The sequence below is a fragment of the Lissotriton helveticus genome, chromosome 5_1 (genome assembly GCF_964261635.1).
Source record: "Lissotriton helveticus chromosome 5_1, aLisHel1.1, whole genome shotgun sequence".
Lineage (NCBI taxonomy): Eukaryota > Metazoa > Chordata > Amphibia > Caudata > Salamandridae > Lissotriton > Lissotriton helveticus.
Window position 1 is genome coordinate 1,780,229,385 of NC_136065.1, and position 17,341 is coordinate 1,780,246,725.

Here is a 17,341-nt window from a genome sequence, read left to right on the forward strand (position 1 = left end):
CCCTTCTGAAGCCGTACTGTACCGGTGATAAGTTGGTTTCCTCCTCTGCCCATGTTTCTAATCTATCTAAGAGGATTCTACTTAGTACTTTAATCGACGAGTCAAGAAGGGAGATGGGACGATAATTGCATGCCTCTGTCCTGGAGCCTTTTTTAAAAAGGGGGATAATAATGGATTGGCCACAAGTCAGTGGAATGTTCACTTCAATTGCAGCATTGAATAAGCGTGTTAAGATGGGTGCCCATAGGTTCATCTCATGCTTGTATAGGTCCGCGGGCACACCATCGGGGCCCGGGGCTTTGCCACCATTGCTCTTTTCTAGACCCTCCTGGACCTCATTCAAACCAATAGATAGCGGAATAATCGGCCATTTACCATTAGGGTCCATTTCAGAATCTAAAACCAACCCATCCAAATTAAAAATCTTTGAGAAATGATCTATCCATGCATTGCAGTTAACATGGGAAGTTATTACGGGTATATTATCCTTTTTTTAAAACGGGCAGTTAATGATCTCCCAAAAGAGTTTATTATTTTTTGTGGTCACAGCCATATCTAAATTATACCAAGCCTCATTTTTAAGTTCTTTTTTCAGAGCCTCTAGGGTGATCTTATAATTGTGGCGCTTTCCCTAATATGTACCACATCTCTTGGTTTTGCCGCTAAAGCCAATATTAGTGTGGATAGAGCTTGGATGCAGTCTTTGTCAAACCATCCGGTTTGTGTAGTCCTCTGTTTACGGCTCCTGCCTGTCAGTAAACCCTCTATTGTTATATTTATCTTACTAAACATAGAGCGCATAGTGGCCGGGGTCACCTCATCACTTATACAATAACTTAATTCTGTTCCGCATTTGACTTTAACGTCTGCTAGGAGCTTGTCAGGATTAACTTTGGCCCACTTAATTCTCGGTCCATTTGGTCTTACTGCCGTGATATCCCGAATTGGTTTACTATAAACTTGGGATTTGCAAACCCAGCCCAGTAAAATCAAAGAAATACTGTTATGGTTGCTCACGGCCTGCTCGACTATCCAGAGATTAGAATAGGCCGTACCACTAGAAACAAGGATGTGATCAATATTAGAATTAGAGTCCCTTCCTTTAAAGGTTGGGCACTTAATGTTTCCCCTTTTTTTAGTGCAGTCTAGTAATTCTAAATCCAATTTAGCGGCTAAACTGTTCGACGCCGTTCCATATGTGTTATGAGGAAAATGGTTATGTATAATGTTACCTCTGCCGTCATGGTCAGACAAAATGCCGCAAATCCCCTTCTGGACATCTCTACAAGCCTGTAAATTAAAATCTCCTGCCTAGAAGATAACCGGGGGATCTTTATATTGTGCAAGGGTTTCGTCTATCGCTCTTCCTATATCCTGTACTATAGATCCTCTGCTAGCATTGAAGATATTATTGTAGAAGTTAACAATAACCAGGTCCTTGGCTTTATGATGTTCCAAGCATAATAGCTGTGCATATGGCCCAACCTCGAGGCATCTTTCTATTTTAAATTCTGTTAGCCTGGTAGATATCAAAGTCAGAAGACCACCCTTTGCCCTACCCGCAGCAGAGTTCACTGCATCTATGCAAAAAGATGTGTAACCTTCGACCTGGATTGTGTCTCTATGCCATGTGTCTTGGAGACAAATTATGTCGTACCCTTGTGTAGTAAAATCCTTCGAAAAAGGGGTAGTGAGTTTCCCATTTATACCCGCTATATTCCAAGTAATGATATTAAGTCCTTCTTCTGTGTTATCATATGAGGGGTATTGTAAAAATGGTGTTATTAAACTATCGGGTAAACCGATGTCAGCTGCTGGCTTGTTGTTGTGTTGTATCAGTGCTCCAACCTTCAGTGTATCATTATCTAGGGACACACCATATTGTTTACTACCTAAACTGTTGGAGGAGACCATATTAGGGTCGGTTTCTATATTAATTGATGACAATACCTCTACGCGGTTAGTTATGACTGCTTAATCCTTAAGTCCCCTTATCGGTTTTCCGTTGTTAATGGTAAGCTTTTGAATGATATGGTCCATAAGTCAGTCGTTATCCTCCATTGGCCCAAAGAGCTGGTATCTGTTAGAAGATGGAATGGAAAAACCATCTTGAAATTTTAATTGGGCAAATGCAGTTTAGGCATTAGTGTGGTGAGTAGCCCCGGGATAGTCATTTGTTTGTACATGAATGTGTTTACCTGGCTGATGTCCATAGAAAAAATCTAATGGGAATAGAGTTGTATTATACTCCCATTTGGAAGGTGGCGGTGCATTCAGGATACAATCCCTTGCCCAATCTGGTGTTCTGTAATTGATAATCACACAGTCACCCTCAATTTTCTTTTCAAGGGGGCCCAGCCAGCCTACTCTCTGGGTCATAATTATCTGATTAGCTCCATACATAGGGAACCCGCAGTACTTAGAAAGCCAGTGCAGAGTTTTATTTTTAAGCATTTGATGACTTTCAAATTGTGTGAGCTTCAATTTTGGGATATTAGCAAGGACAGCGACATAAGGGCCACATTCTGGGATTGCATTTTGATTTCGGCCAGCAGGCTCTGGTCTAGCTGCATTCTTAGGTACTAAATTACCTTGCTTATTGCGCTCTTGTAATTCTGTCTGCCCTATAACGTTAGTAGAATCATTAGAGGGTCATTTTTTGGGGATGGAATCTGGGCTAATTGTCCCTGAACCTGTGATACCCCTACGTTCTCTACGGGCCGTTTCTTTTTGGAGGTTTTCCTTAGGGGTAGGGTGATGGGTAATTACCTGACTAGGTGCACTCGTACTATTCTTGTTCTCTGTAGCCGGTATAATATCCCTATTTTGGGCTAGCTTGAGGGCATCCAGATGAGCTGTAGTATTGGATTTCTCTATCTGGTTTCTAAGTTTATGAACCTCCCTAGCCATATTGTCAATTTTATTGTGGATAGGTTTCATTAACTCAATTAATTTACTATAGACATCCTCTGGGTCTATAGTACTTGAGGGTGCCAGACTAGCGGGCTTTGACCTAGTTGTCACCATATTGCCTTGGTGGGGCTTGCTAGTAACCATATTCACTCTCGCATTTTTAGCATTTTTCGAACCCCCTCTTTTTTGCCTCCTTAATTTTCCTGTAACGGCGGGCACTACCGTAGTAACAGGGGTGTTATCTGATACCAAAATGGGGGTCCTTGACATGCGAGAACTGTCGTCTTCCGAGCCCACTTCTTGATCAGGACCTGGGGTGGCAACAGTGCTTACTCTCATAATTGGGCTTGGATTAGTTATCTCATTCGATGCTGTACTTAACCCCAGTGAGAGGCGCATTTCTGTACGATCAATTTCATCGGCCAGGGCGCTCACAGCTTTCACTAAGTAGTTATCTATAGTGTTACAAGTATCCACATGAATTGGTTGTATTCTTTTTCTCCCCATTTTAACAAGAGGACTAATAGTTCTAGTTACTATAACAACCGTAAGAGAACACAAATAAGAAGAACCAGATCCCACTCGACTGGGTTACCACAAAGTCCACTAGGTTTGAATTATTCAGGTAAATGTTTATGTGTCCATCAGGCTGGGGAAGAGGAACTAAAGAGGGGAGGCACAGCCCAGCCTCGTCCTGCCCCGGACGACCACAGACGGCCCGCCCTTTGCCTGGGCTTAGCCCGGCGAAGTCCCACGCGCGTCTCGCGAGGCGGGAAGTATTGCAGCTTTTTAAGCACCTCCGGGCGCGTTATGGGCGTTTATGCACTGAGGGCTCCTGGAGGTTGGAGTTCTTTGTTTCCCCCTCTCTGCGGCTGCGCCTGATATGGAGTGGCGCTGGTGGCGGGGGGAAACAGCAGGAGGGCAGCATCAGGCAAAATCCCCGGGTAAGGTCTCCCAAGCAGGCTCCCAGGTAGCGTGAAGATATCAGGGCCAAAAACATGTGTGCCAGTCTTAGTCAGCTGAGCAACGCGATCAGCCGAAGGTATCGCAGCTTTTTAAGCGCCTCCGGGCGCGTTATGGGCGTGTATGCACTGAGGGCTCCTGGAGGTTGGAGTTCTTTGTTTCCCCCTCTCTGCGGCTGTGCCTGATGTGGAGTGGCGCTGGCGGCGGGGGGAAACAGCAGGAGGGCAGCGTCAGGCAAAATCCCCAGGTAGCGCGAAGATATCAGGGCAAAAAACGTGTGTGCCGGTCTTTGTCAGCTGGGCAACCCCACGCGTCTCCCGTGGGTCTCCTACTTCCAAACCTTTGGTCCTGTAGTGTAGCCCCAGCAATTCCCTAGGCCCTAGGCCAATTCACCTTTCCTGAAGTGGCTCTTATACCACTTACTTAGTACATGGTTCGAGAGGCCCCTAGGGCAGAATTGTATTTGTGCAACTTATAGTATGCTTAATGAGTAACTTGTAACGTATCTCGAACTCTGACCTCATAAAGAGTGCAGAGGGGTTGTGTTAGTAATAAATACATATATATTTGATATATACCTTGTGTGGTGTCCTTTCATTTGGAATTCAAGGGATTATATATGGTAAAACAGCTGGCTTCACATACTCTCTGAAGTTTTAGGCTAAGGCTACGTGTCAATGCTACCACTAGGATAGCTGGTCTATAAGGCTGACTTTACAACCATCACCATAAGGGTCGTTTAGACTGGTGCAAGGTGCCCACTAGAATAGTGGACAACATATGCCAGGCTAACTTCTCACATTGGTGTGCAGCGGTTGGGATAAGAGCTTGCTGTTGTTTTACCATATAATCTTGAGATATCATTTGAAAGATCACATTAATGTACCTAGAGGTACATATAAATCAAGTCGTATAATACTTAAGTTCTACTGAACTTAGTTGTTGCAGAGGAAAGGGCATAGCACTCCCTGACTACAACTCCTAGAGAGGTTCTAGTAGGTAACATTTAGTGTAGGTAGGTGCACACACCACACCTCACTAGAGAATGTCCTTGAGAGGAGAGCCTAGTGTGTCTCTCCCAGAGGAAGTGGATCCTCCAGGGACCCCTTCCCACTATGGCACTTTTACTTTTAATGAACTTAGAAGTTTGTGTTCACTCAGGAAACTGAGACAAGGACAGAGTCCAACCCTAAGACACCTTACAGATTTGTTAATGGAGTATGATGCTGAGAAAGCAGCAGCCCCAGATCAGACTGGTAGTGGGTGGAAGGGGGGCCATCCATCAACAGAGGATTCCCAGGATGACAATCCAGGGGAGTCTGATGATGTGGATGATGACTATGTCCAAGTTGAAGAACTGGACCAGGACAACCTAGGACTACCTAGGGCTGGACAAGAGAGAATCCCATCCAGGCCCCGAGCACAGAAGGATGAGGTCACTTTCCAGTGACTCCCACCACTCTGATGACTCAAGAGGGTCAAATACCTCAGCAGTGATGAGGATGACTTCACCTCAGAGAAGAGAGCATAAGGCTAGGATGAGGGAAGTCAATCTTAGGATCCAGAGGCAAAAGATTTCCCTTGCCAAAGAAAACCTGGCTCTTGCTAGAGAGCAAAAGTTGAGTGGATTAGATTCCACTGGTGGAAGCAACATCCCTAGAGGTAGGGAAAGGTCAAATGACCATAGAAACCTAAGTAAGATTGTCCCTCCCTACAAGAGTGGGGATGACATCCACAAGTGGATAACTGCTTTGGAGAGGGCCTGTAAAGTACAACAGGTACCCCAAAGTCAGTGGGCAGCTATACTATGGCTCTCCTTTTCAGATAAAGGCAGAGATAAGCTCCTCACAGTTAGTGATGAGGATGCTGATAACTACAAAGTCTGGAAGAGTGCTCTAATAGATGGGTTTGGCTTAACCTCTGAGCAATATAGGTTGCTGTTCAGGGATACCCAGAAGACACAGACTCAGGACTGGACTGATTTTGTAGACTTTGCTACTAAGGCTCTGGAGGGCTGGTTATTGGGCAGCAAAGTACATGACTATACTGGATTGTATAATTTGATTATGAGGGAGCAGATCCTTAGTAATTGTCAAAACCAGCTTCTACACCAGCACCTGGTGGACTCTGATCTGACCTCTCCCCAATAATTGGGTAAGAAGGCAGACAAATGGGTCAGAACCAGGATTAGGCCTAAAAATCAGGGTGGTGACCAGAAGAAAGATTCTACCAAACCTCAAGAGAAAGGTGGGGATAAATCTAAGGACAAGTCCACTACAGGGCCCCAGAGGGGGGTGGGTCCCAAACTCCTTCCTCTAATGTCAAGAAACCTTATTGTCATATATGTAGACAACCTGGCCATTGGAAAACTGACAGCAGTTGCCCAAAAACCAGCAAAAAGGAAAATATTCCTCCAAGTACTACTCCAACGCCTCCTGTTACTACTAGTAGTAATCCCCCAGGTGGTGGGAGTGCCCCCAAAAATTTGGCTGGGTTTACTTGGGGAACTCAGGGGGACTCTGGCCTAACCAGGTCCCCTAATACAGTAACTCTTGTCTGTGATGGTAGCGTGGGGTTTGCCAACTTCACTACTTGTCCCAATGCCTTGGGCAAGTACAGACAGGAACCCCACATCAATGGTCTGAAAGCTGAGGCCTATAGGGACACAGGGGCTAGCATCACTATGGTGACTGAGGGACTAGTCCTCTCAGAACAGCTTTTACCTGGGTTCACATACCAGGTGACTAATATTGATGGAGTGTAGAAAGATCATGCCATGGCAGTAGTAAATCTCAGCTGAGGAGGTATCACTGGTCCAAAGAGAGTGGCAGTGTCTACAAACTTGCTTGTAGATTGTTTACTGGGCAATGATATTGAGATCTCAGCCTGGGCTGAGATAGAGAGAGAAACCCATTCCAAAATGGTAGGCCTTCTTGAAAAGGTTGGTAGGGCTGTGATGGTCACAGCCCAAACTCAAAGAGATTTTTGTGTTGTGAAGCCTGAAACTATGGATCACTCCACTCAGACAGAGAGCATTGGGGAGGAAGAAAAGTCTCCCTCCCACCAGACATTAGGTGAGGGCCAGCCTCCTCAGGAAACTGAACCTACCCCTTGTGAAGGAACTGCCCCAGAGGTAGTCAGGCCTAGCCTGGCAGAGCCCCTCATGTCAGTGGACCCTTCCAAGGTGGGACCCAGTCTGAAAAAGGTAACCTGCCCCTCTCTACCCTGCCTCAGTCAGCCCAGGGCTGTAGAGGTCAGGGAGGCCAGGGGACCCCAAAGGGCCCCCTGTCCAAAGGAACCACCCCCTATCAGCAGATTAGGGGCACCCAGGCTAGCAACCCTAGCCAGGTGAAAATTCCAAAGACTCCTGAGGGATCTCCCTTACTCTTAGTTAGGAACCTCCCCCAGATGGACTATGTTGGGCACAGGCAAACCTGGAACCTAGTGGCCCCAAACCTGACCTGCCCCTCCAGGTGTCCAACAAAAGGGACCCAGCCTCCAGCTGTAGGTAGCCAGAGGTTGACCCTGAGAGCACAGTGCAACTCAGTCATAGAAAGAAAGGCATACATGGTGGAGAGTGATTGGAGGAAGCTGAACCCTACATTTGTGGAACCTCACTTCAGTACTCCATCTCAACACCAGCCTTTTACTTTGCCAAAACACACCACAGGTAGAGATTCCCTATGGTGGAGACCCTCTGATACCCATAGGCTGAGGGATTGCTTAGTGGACCATGAGACAGAGGGTAACCATGCTAGTGCAGGTACTTCCTTATATGGCCACTTAGGCAATATAGGCTTACCTGGTCAAGGATAGCCTTATCTCCTTTCGTTTGAGGGGGGTTGTGTAGGAAGGTGTATATCTGACTATATGGTTACCCCAACTTTTTGCCTAGTGTTTAGCTGTTTTTTTTACTAAGTTGGCCTGAGATCCTGCTATTCAGGGCCCCAGGCTATCTGCTCTCTCTGTAAAATGGACTCCATGTACTGTAGGTACATACCTAATTGGGATTGGGTCACCTTTGTGAGCCCCTGTATAGTGTACCATAGGTACCCAGGGCATAGGTGCATCCAAGGCCTACCAGGGGCTGCAGCATGTATTATGCCACCCCTGGCTGGCCATCTAAACTGACACCACAGGCTGAACCCTCAGCCTTGGCAAGGTGGTGTAATCACCCCTTGCTTAGATATAGTATACCTATATCTACCCTTATATATAGACACATATGCACCTATAAGTCACTCCTATGGCAGGCCTTAACAATCCTGGAGGCAGAGTGCTTGGTTTTATGTGAGAGGGTGCCCTAGCATGAGCTGAGCCCCTCTGCAGCTTTCAGAACCATGTCCTTATAGCTGTTCTATGATATAGCTATACCATATACTCTTAAGTGCATTACAATCCTCGCGGTTAATGGTAACTTTGGTTTGGCTTTATCAAAACATGTTGTGTAAGGTGTCAAACACTTTGGAATACTACCCCCCACCAGTTCTGGCGGCGGGGGTAGCATTCCACCCTTCTAGAGGGAGAAGACATGTAGTTACTGCTTTACCCGGTTAAAGTTAAACAGAACCTCAGTATCACAAAATGGATGCTGCTGCCACAGATACGAGTCTGACCTCCTGCTGCTGGAGGAAACTCCGGCAGGGGAAGCCTGGACAGTAAGTTTCCTGCCTTGGGCGGTGCTAGCACCTCCCCAGACAGGCTTTTTGTGTATTGGGGCAGGGAGGGCTGCAAAATGAGACACTGCCTGGGGCACACAAGGTGCTCCATGCATAGCCCGGTTCAAACCAGTTGCTGGGGCACTCCAGCCCCAGCTCTGGTGCGAAACTGCACAAAGAGAAAGGGGTGTAATCACCCCCTTCTCAAGGTCCACCCATAGGAGGGACCTAGCAGGCAATCCAGCCCCTTAGTTTGGTATAAAGTTAGGAGCTGTGTCTAGAGACATCAGATTACCCTGGAAAGAAAGTACGAAATGAAACTCTTGGACTTCGACATTCTATGCTGACTAGAATACTGAAGAAGATCTCCCTTGTGGTCAAGGAGTGACCACCCTGTTCAAACAGGCACCACCAGTAACTTGCTGGTTTGCTTTGTCGATGCTCCCGATGTAACTCGACAACTCAGCTACTCAGGACTGGACTTTCAAACCTCTTGGACTCCAGTCCACATCCACAGCAAAGCTGAGACCCGTGGCGGACACGAGAGATGTGGGACCAGACTTCCTGGACATCCTGCAAATTGCTAACTGCATCAAATCCTGAGGTAACTCGCAGTTGTGCATTGGGGCACGAGATGCCCCAGCCCCGAGCAACATCTGCACCAGAGCTCAGCCCTCCACACTCCACGAGTGCCGCGTGGAGCCCGCTCCTGCATTTCAGCTCGGCACGTCTTCCCAGTTGCTAGCCCGTTTGCTAGTGAGCCCCCTGAAGATGATCCTTTTAATTTTCAATGCTTGCCTGGTTGCTCTGGGCTTGCTCCAGCTTCCTTCCAAAAGAGAAGCTCCTCAGACCTTGCTGGTCTGACTTGAAGCGAATCTTCACTTCCTGCGTGGGCTGTGGTTACCAAGGCTTGTTGGGTCCAATCCGGATACTGACACCGCAGTCAACTAGAGCCTTTGCGGGACAGCTCAACTCAAGCTCCTGCTCACTGTCGACGCCTCCTGGTCCTCGTGGCTGCAGAGACAAGCTTCACCACTTCACCTGTTTGCATCGCGACATCACCTGGTTCCATCCTGGTTTCTTTCTGGTCACTGGCTAGTAACCCAGACTCTATCCCCTCTGCTTTCAGGTTCTTCAGCTTCTTGATCCACCCTTGGATCCACCCGGACACTCTTCCTTCGGCCGCCTGCAGCACTTCTTTAGCAGGTCTCCATTGAAAGCATCGACGAAACCCGACACGAAAAGACACCTATGCACCCGGCTTCCTTGGGTGAGGTAACTCGAGTACTCCGGTGCTCCCTTGGGTATTGACTATCCAAGTGTCCTAGTTTAAAGGGGTTTCACCGTAGTCCACCCGGAAGTGTCCCTAATCAGTAACTTTGTGACTTCTTCGTTCTCCATTGTAAGTCAATAGTAGCTTGCGTCTGTGTTCCCACACTGCACGTGTCTCCCATGGGTCTCCTACTTCCAAAACGTTGGCCCTGTAGTGTAGCCCCAGCGATTCCCTAGGCCCTAGGCCTATTCACCTTTCCTGAAGTGGCTCTTATACCACTGACTTAGTATATGGTTTGTGAGCCCCCTAGGGCAGAATTGTATTTGTGCAACTTATAGTATTCATAATGAGTAACTTGTAACATATCTCGAACTCTGACCTCATAAAGAGTGCAGAGGGGTTGTGTTAGTAATAAATACATATATATTTGATATATACCCATTGTGGTGTCCTTTCATTTGGTATTCAAGGGATTATATATGGTAAAACAGCTGGCTTCACATGCTCTCTGAAGTTTTAGGCTAAGACTGCTTGTCTATGCTACCACTAGGATAGCTGGTCTATAAGGTTGACTTAACAACCATCACCATAAGGGTCGTTTAGACTGGTGCAAGGTGCCCACTAGAATATGGACAGCATATGCCAGGCTAACTTCTCACAGTGGGCCTATCCGCGGCGCCAAAATGTTGAAAGTAAATACCGCACAGGATTCCAAGTAGTAGTTACAGGTTGTAGTTTATTGGAAGGTTAGTACAGAGGTGAAGAAGTAGGTAGCCAGGGTAGTAGGTAGGCCAAGAAGTAGGTTGGTGAGAAGGCCCCACCAGGAGCTGCTTTCCTTCAGCTCAGCTAGGAGTCAACTGACTTACATGAGTCACACCACATTCTGTGACAACATTCAACATTCTAAATGTCCCCAGACTGAACAAACAGGAAAGACAGGGTGGAAAGGAGGAAGACAAGAAAAGACCTTACAACAGCCACCTCTCACATGTTTAGTAATGATCGAACCATTTGCGGACGGCGAAATCTAACTATTATACAATCGCTGTCTAGGTTCTTAAAAGAGTCAAACCACCCTACTCTGCGGACCATAAAAATGTCATTGATATTTCGTGGTCTAAAGCTTTTATGTTTTGTCAGCCAATCGACTGTCTTATTTCGCAGAGTAGTCCAGGATTCACTCTGTCCATTTTTTTGTGCCGGAACCCCTGCTAGGATTAATACATAAGTACATGAGGCAGGTGGTAATCTTAAAACATCCGTACTTGTCTTACGAGTCTTTTATTACATCAGGACCTAGTCTTTTTAAAGGTGCGTTTGAAACTCCATGTTTGTGATCCATAACGTATGTTCCCCTTGTTATATCATCCCTATTCTGCACTTTTTCCCGTGTGCCTCTTTCTATGATATCTCTTTGAATCATTTATTTAGCCACAAAAATGTCATTTGTCTTACTGCTCGTTCCAGCTATGTTAGGGGGCCGCAAGTCCTCTGAGTGCCTTGGTTCACCCTCCCTTTCTGTAATATTGAAGTAAGTACTGTCTATTCTGTCTCTCAAGTTACCTACAATGATGTTTAGCTTGTCAATCTTCTGATCTAATAAGCCGAATTTTTCGTCTATTAAATCATTTATCTGTGTTAACATAGACCTAAATTCTGTTTCCGGTAACACAGAGATTGTGCGATCATGAACCTCAGGACTTTCTTTTGCTAGCTCGGGGGTAGGACCAACATCAGCTTCCGTCAGTGTACTAGAAGTTTTTGTCAATGTTACAGTGGGTTCATCTACTTGGTGATTTTTCTGAGCATTAGACGTTGGACCCCCTATTTTCTTAGTTTCTATGCGGCCCATAGCACGTTTCTGCCTTGTTCAAGGTTCTTTCCTTTTAACTTCTATTGGTTTTGGGACTCGGGATCTGGTTCCTATGGCTGGACTGTTATAATCATCTGATGCTGGGTTTAAGGGTATAGGGGGTGAATTTGGCAGGACGGGTGTCACAGATCCACTTTAGATTATTATTCTAGGGGTTAATGGAGTCTGCTGAACAGACTCATTAGGCTGGACAATTTCTTTGGGCTCTATAATATTTATGTCTTCATACATTGAAAATTGCGTCGGATCAAGTGACAACCGCCTCTCTGTCAGTTGAATTTTGTGTGTCAGCAGCGATTCTGCTCTAATTAAAAAGGCGTCTATGGTGCCGGCAGCACCTTTACGTTTATTCATACTCCTTAACTATATGAACAACAGAGAATCAACAGTATAAAAGGAAAAGCGAAGGAAGCTAAACAACACTGCTGGGATATGAAGCTCTAAAAATCAATGGGACAGTATGATCAATCTTGCAACCAGTTATATCACAGCCCCAATATCACAAAGGGGTAACCCAGCCCAGCCTCCTCCAGTCGCTGACGTAGCTGGCTACTGTCAATCAAGCACCCCAACTCACGCTACACTAGTTTTTCACACCTGTGGACAATTTTCAACTGAACAAGGGGTTAGACTAAACAAAACTAGGACGGGGTACTATCACCCCAAGATCACCCTCACCCCAACGTGACTAGCCTGTTGTCTATTTAATATCATGACAATACAGTCCACAGTTCCTTGGGACTCCACAGTTCACAGTGCGGGCGCTTTCTAATGTCAATAGAGTCTCAATGGAGGGGACTGAGTGCTGTAACGTTGGGACAGGGCACAATGATTGAGGAAAGTCTTACCCGCTGTTGCATCTAGGTCTCAATCACAGCCACCAAGGGGGTGGCCCTGCACTGCCTCTTCCTGTCGATGACGGGCACAGGACGGGCCCTAGACGCTCTTATGCGCCTCCTGGCTCATAATTCGTGACATCCCTGTCGTCCCTGGCGCAAGGCTAGCTGGGAGGTGAGTCACCTACCTCCCAGCAGCAGCGCTGATGCTGCAGGACTCCTTCTTGCAGGGGCTCACAGGCTCGGTGGGCTCCCCTGATGGGCAGGCTCCCGTGTGCTCACGTTGTGGCAAAGTAAATACAAAGTGAACAGGCTCCCGCGCCATGGGAGCCCTAGACGCTCGTATGTGCCTCCTTGCACGCCCCTCGTGATGTCCCTGTTGTCCCTGGCACAAGGCTAGCTGGGAGGTGTAGTCACCTACCTCCCAGCAACAGGGCGGATGGTGCAGGACTCCTTATTGCAGGGGGTGAGCTCAAGGGCTCGGTGGGCTCCCCTGATGGGCTGGCTCCCGTGTGGTCGAGTCGTGGCAAAACCTGTTTTCGATTCCCAGATTTAAAAAGATGAGATGGGATGGGAGAGCCTTTTCGCTAGCTGCAGCCAAGGCATGGAATTCTCGTCCCATGGGAAGTGAGGAACCGTCTCTCTGCCCAGAGCTGCCTGAAATTATGGGCGACTTCGAAGGCATACTGGCTGTCAGTATAAATATTAACAACTAGTTTCTCACTCAATTCACAGGCTCATATTAGGGCAACTAGCTCTGCAGCTTGGGCCGACTGATAGGGAACTTGTGATGTCTCGACTACAGTACGCAGCGTAATAATCACATACACAGCTGGTGTGGTGCCATCTGGCAATTTAGAGCCATTGACATATTGTTCCCCTTGAGGTTCAGATAAGGGAACATCAGTCTGGTCTACCCGTCCTTTCCTCTCTTCTTCTGTCTGGAAGATACAATCATGTATGTCAACATCCTCATTCTCCGAAGGGAGGGGTAGTAACGTGGATGGATTCAGAGTGGCACAGCATTTGATCATAATGTGCTTTTGAAAGAGCGTTAGCTCATAACCTGTAAGACGTGTACTGGAGAGGTGCTGTGTCCTTGTCTTATTCAATAGTGTATCCACAACATGGGGTACCATAACTGTGAGGTCAGTATCGAGTACGAGCCCAGACGATTGTCTTATAGAGACAGCCACAGCCGCGCCCGCTCTTAGACTCGGGAGTGCAAGAGGGCCGAGCACAGCAGAGAAATAAGCACACAGCCATTGCCTATCTCCAAATTTTTGTGTTAAAACAGAAAGCGCACAACCACCCATCTCAGGTATGTACATTACAAAGCATCTAGCGTAGTTAGGTTAGGGGTACCAAGCACTGGAGCCGAACAAAGTGCAGTTTTTAATTGCTCAAAAAACTGCTGATACTCTCTCAAAAAATTCCTTCAACAGGAAATTAAGTCATGTATGATATCCTCTCTCAAAGAAGTCATGCTCTCCAAAAGACCGTGTGATCCTCAGGACCCTCCCCTACATGGTAAGAGACCCAAAAAGACCAAACATTGCGAAAGCACTACAGGCCCTAGCGCCTTTCACGGTACAGGAGGTCCTAGCACCTCGCTTTGGATGGGTGGCCACCGCGCCCCACTTGAACCTGATGTCCCTCGGGACACTACCTTGATCGGTGCCCATGGCGGCACAAATGTGTACGGTGTCCCTCGCGACACACTTTGGGATAGTGCTAACCAAAAAAGTAAGAATGTTGGTCTCGACTCCTCTTCATCCTCCTTTGATGATAACTCCTGCAAAGACCTTTCAGACGAATTCGTCTTTGACCTGGATGAGGTCCATCATGATCTTAACTCGCAATCTGACCCGGAACCCTCCTCAAAAAATATTATTTTAAATCCTGTTGGAGAAGAGATGTTCTCTCCCCTGAACATCTCTCACCCCAACAGTTCAAAATGGTTCCCACAGGATCATGTTTCCAAATTTGTCACTCGCTGGTTGAGAAACCTTTTGGATAGAAACACCAGAAATACAATGAGATCTGAATCCCCCAGACCTACCATTGATGAGAGGGTCTGTCAAACCCCCAACCTGGATCCTAATCTTATCAAATTCTTATTTAAATTATGGCGAGACCCCAGAAAAGGATTGGAGAGAGCCCTTGAAGGCTGCCAAGACCGCCTCTTGGACGTCTTGGGACCCCTTGTTAGAATCCTTGATATGGCCGAACAATCCCATCTCTCCTCCACCCCCTTGAATGTTGATCTCATTCGAGGATGGAGCCAAAGAGCCATCGTTCTCCTTGGCAATGCTAACTCGAGCTTAAACATTGAACGGAAGAGATCCATTTTAAACAAGATCAACCCTAAATTAGGTGACATGGCGGTAAAAGAACCCTCCCAGAACCCTAAAGGCCTGCTTTTTGGAGAGGACATAATCAAGGAGATTGGCAAATACGTATCCACCTTTACTGCCCTTGATAGGGCTCAAAATAACCTGAGACGGGTATTCAACAATAACCTTTTTGGCCAGGCCGGTAGAAGGGGTCGCTCTTCCGGCCGAGGCAACCAACGACCCTATTCATCCTTCAGAGGAACTGGAAAGGGCTTCTACCCCCCTAGACAACCCTTCTTTCCCCAGAGAGGAAGAGGTCCGAGAAACCGTGGTTCAAGAGGTCGAGGTACTCCCAACACCTCCAACTCTACAAGTAAGTACTACTCCTCCTTCTTCTTTCCCTCCCATAGTGGGGGGCAGACTAAAACAGTTCTATCATGTTTGGGATTCAATTACCCAAGACCCATGGGTTTTAGAAACCGTTTTGGGCTTCAAGATAGACTTCTTTCAGATTCCCTTCCAATCACACTTACCCCAACCCTTTGTCCTTCCGGAAGATCAACAGATGATCGTGGAGGAAGAAATCATTTCCATGCTCAAAAAAGACGCAATTGTGGAAGTCCCCTGGTCCGATGCAAGGTTCATAAGCACACTGTTTCTTGTTCAGAAAAAGGACAAGGGTTGGAGACCCGTTATAAACCTTCGAGAAGTCAACAAATTTCTGGTTTATCGTCACTTCAAAATGGAGGGTATCCACCTCCTGAGGGATCTCCTTCTCGAAGGAGACTGGTTGGTCAAGTTAGACCTGAAAGACGCCTACTTCACCATCCATATGTACAAGGAACATCAACCTTTCCTTCAATTTGCTTGGAAAGAACGTCTTTACCAGTTCCAAGCTCTTCCCTTCGGCCTCTCTTCTGCCCCTTGGTGTTTTACCAAGATCATGAAGTGTGTCGTTACAATCCTAAGAGAGAGGGGTATCCTCCTCATCATTTACTTGGACGATATTCTTATCATGTCCCAATCCCATTCAGACCTCCTAAGAGATCTAGAAACTTCCATGAACTTAATAGAGAGCCTGGGATTCATCATCAACAGAGAGAAATACATTCTCTCTCCCTGCAAAATTATAGAGTTCCTCGGTTTTACCCTAGACACCTTGAAATGCCTTCTCCTTCTCCCTGCCAAGAAGATTGCCAAGATCCGGAAGGAGATCAGATCCGTGTTGAAACAAGACTCCTTAACTCTCCGCGAACTAGCCAGACTTCTTGGGCTCCTTTCTTCTTCCATCCAGACTATTTTTCCTGGTCCCCATAACTACCGCGCGCTTCAGAGAATAAAGAGGAAAGCCCTCAATTCGGGTCTGTGGTATGGGGACCTTGTGTCTCTGGACCCAGATGCCAGGGCAGAGCTCTTTTGGTGGCTGGAGAACTTAGACGCCTGGAACGGCAAAGCCATCTTCGGCTCATCCCCGGATTTTGTCCTAGAATCAGATGCCAGCCTTCATGGCTGGGGTGCTCGTTTGGAAGACCAGAACACCGGTGGGGTCTGGACCCTTTCGGAATCCTCTCAACACATACATTTTCTGGAGTTGACAGCCGGTTTATACGCCCTTATGAGCTTCAAACACTCCATCCAAGGGAGATCCGTTGTTCTGAAAATGGACAACGTTTCCGCTGTGGCCTATATCAATCGCCTTGGAGGGACGAGATCTGCAGATCTCTCCAACCTTGCCAGGAAACTTTGGATGTTCTGTTTGGAACACAAGATTTCCCTCAGGGCGGAATATCTTCCCGGGAAATCGAATATTTCTGCGGACTGGAATTCAAGATTCCTCATAGACTTCTCGGACTGGAAACTCGATGTGAACGTCTTCAATTCCCTCTTCCGTTTTTGGGGTCCCATGGACGTGGATTTATTTGCCAGCAGGCTTACCTTCCAACTTCCCAACTATTTCAGTTGGATGCCGGACCCGGGCGCTCTTGCTGTGAACGCGTTTCTCCAACCCTGGTACCACTTCCTGGGTTATGCCTTCCCTCCTTTCGCCATGATTCAGAGGGTCCTTCAGAAGGTCAGATCGGAACAATGCCTTCTGATCCTAATAACTCCCTTTTGGCCGTCCCAGGCATGGTTCCCGACAGCCCTGGAACTAGCATGCGACATTCCCTTTCTGATCCCAGCTTCCCCAGGCCTGGTCTCAAACGCAGACGGCGAAGATCATCATCTTATTCTCAAGGGGAATTTGAACCTTCTTGCCTGGAAGGTGTCAGGCAATCTAACGAGCTGTCTGGATTTTCGTCGACAGCTCTCTCTCTCCTCGGAGAATCTTGGGCACCTGGAACACACCTTAGATATAACAACATTTGGAAGAAATGGTTTCATTGGTGCCTGGAAAGGAGCCTGGATCCCGTGGAGACTCCTGTCGTGAATATCGTAAATTTCCTGTTCGAACAATTTGACAGAGGCCTTTCCTATCGCTCTATTAATTG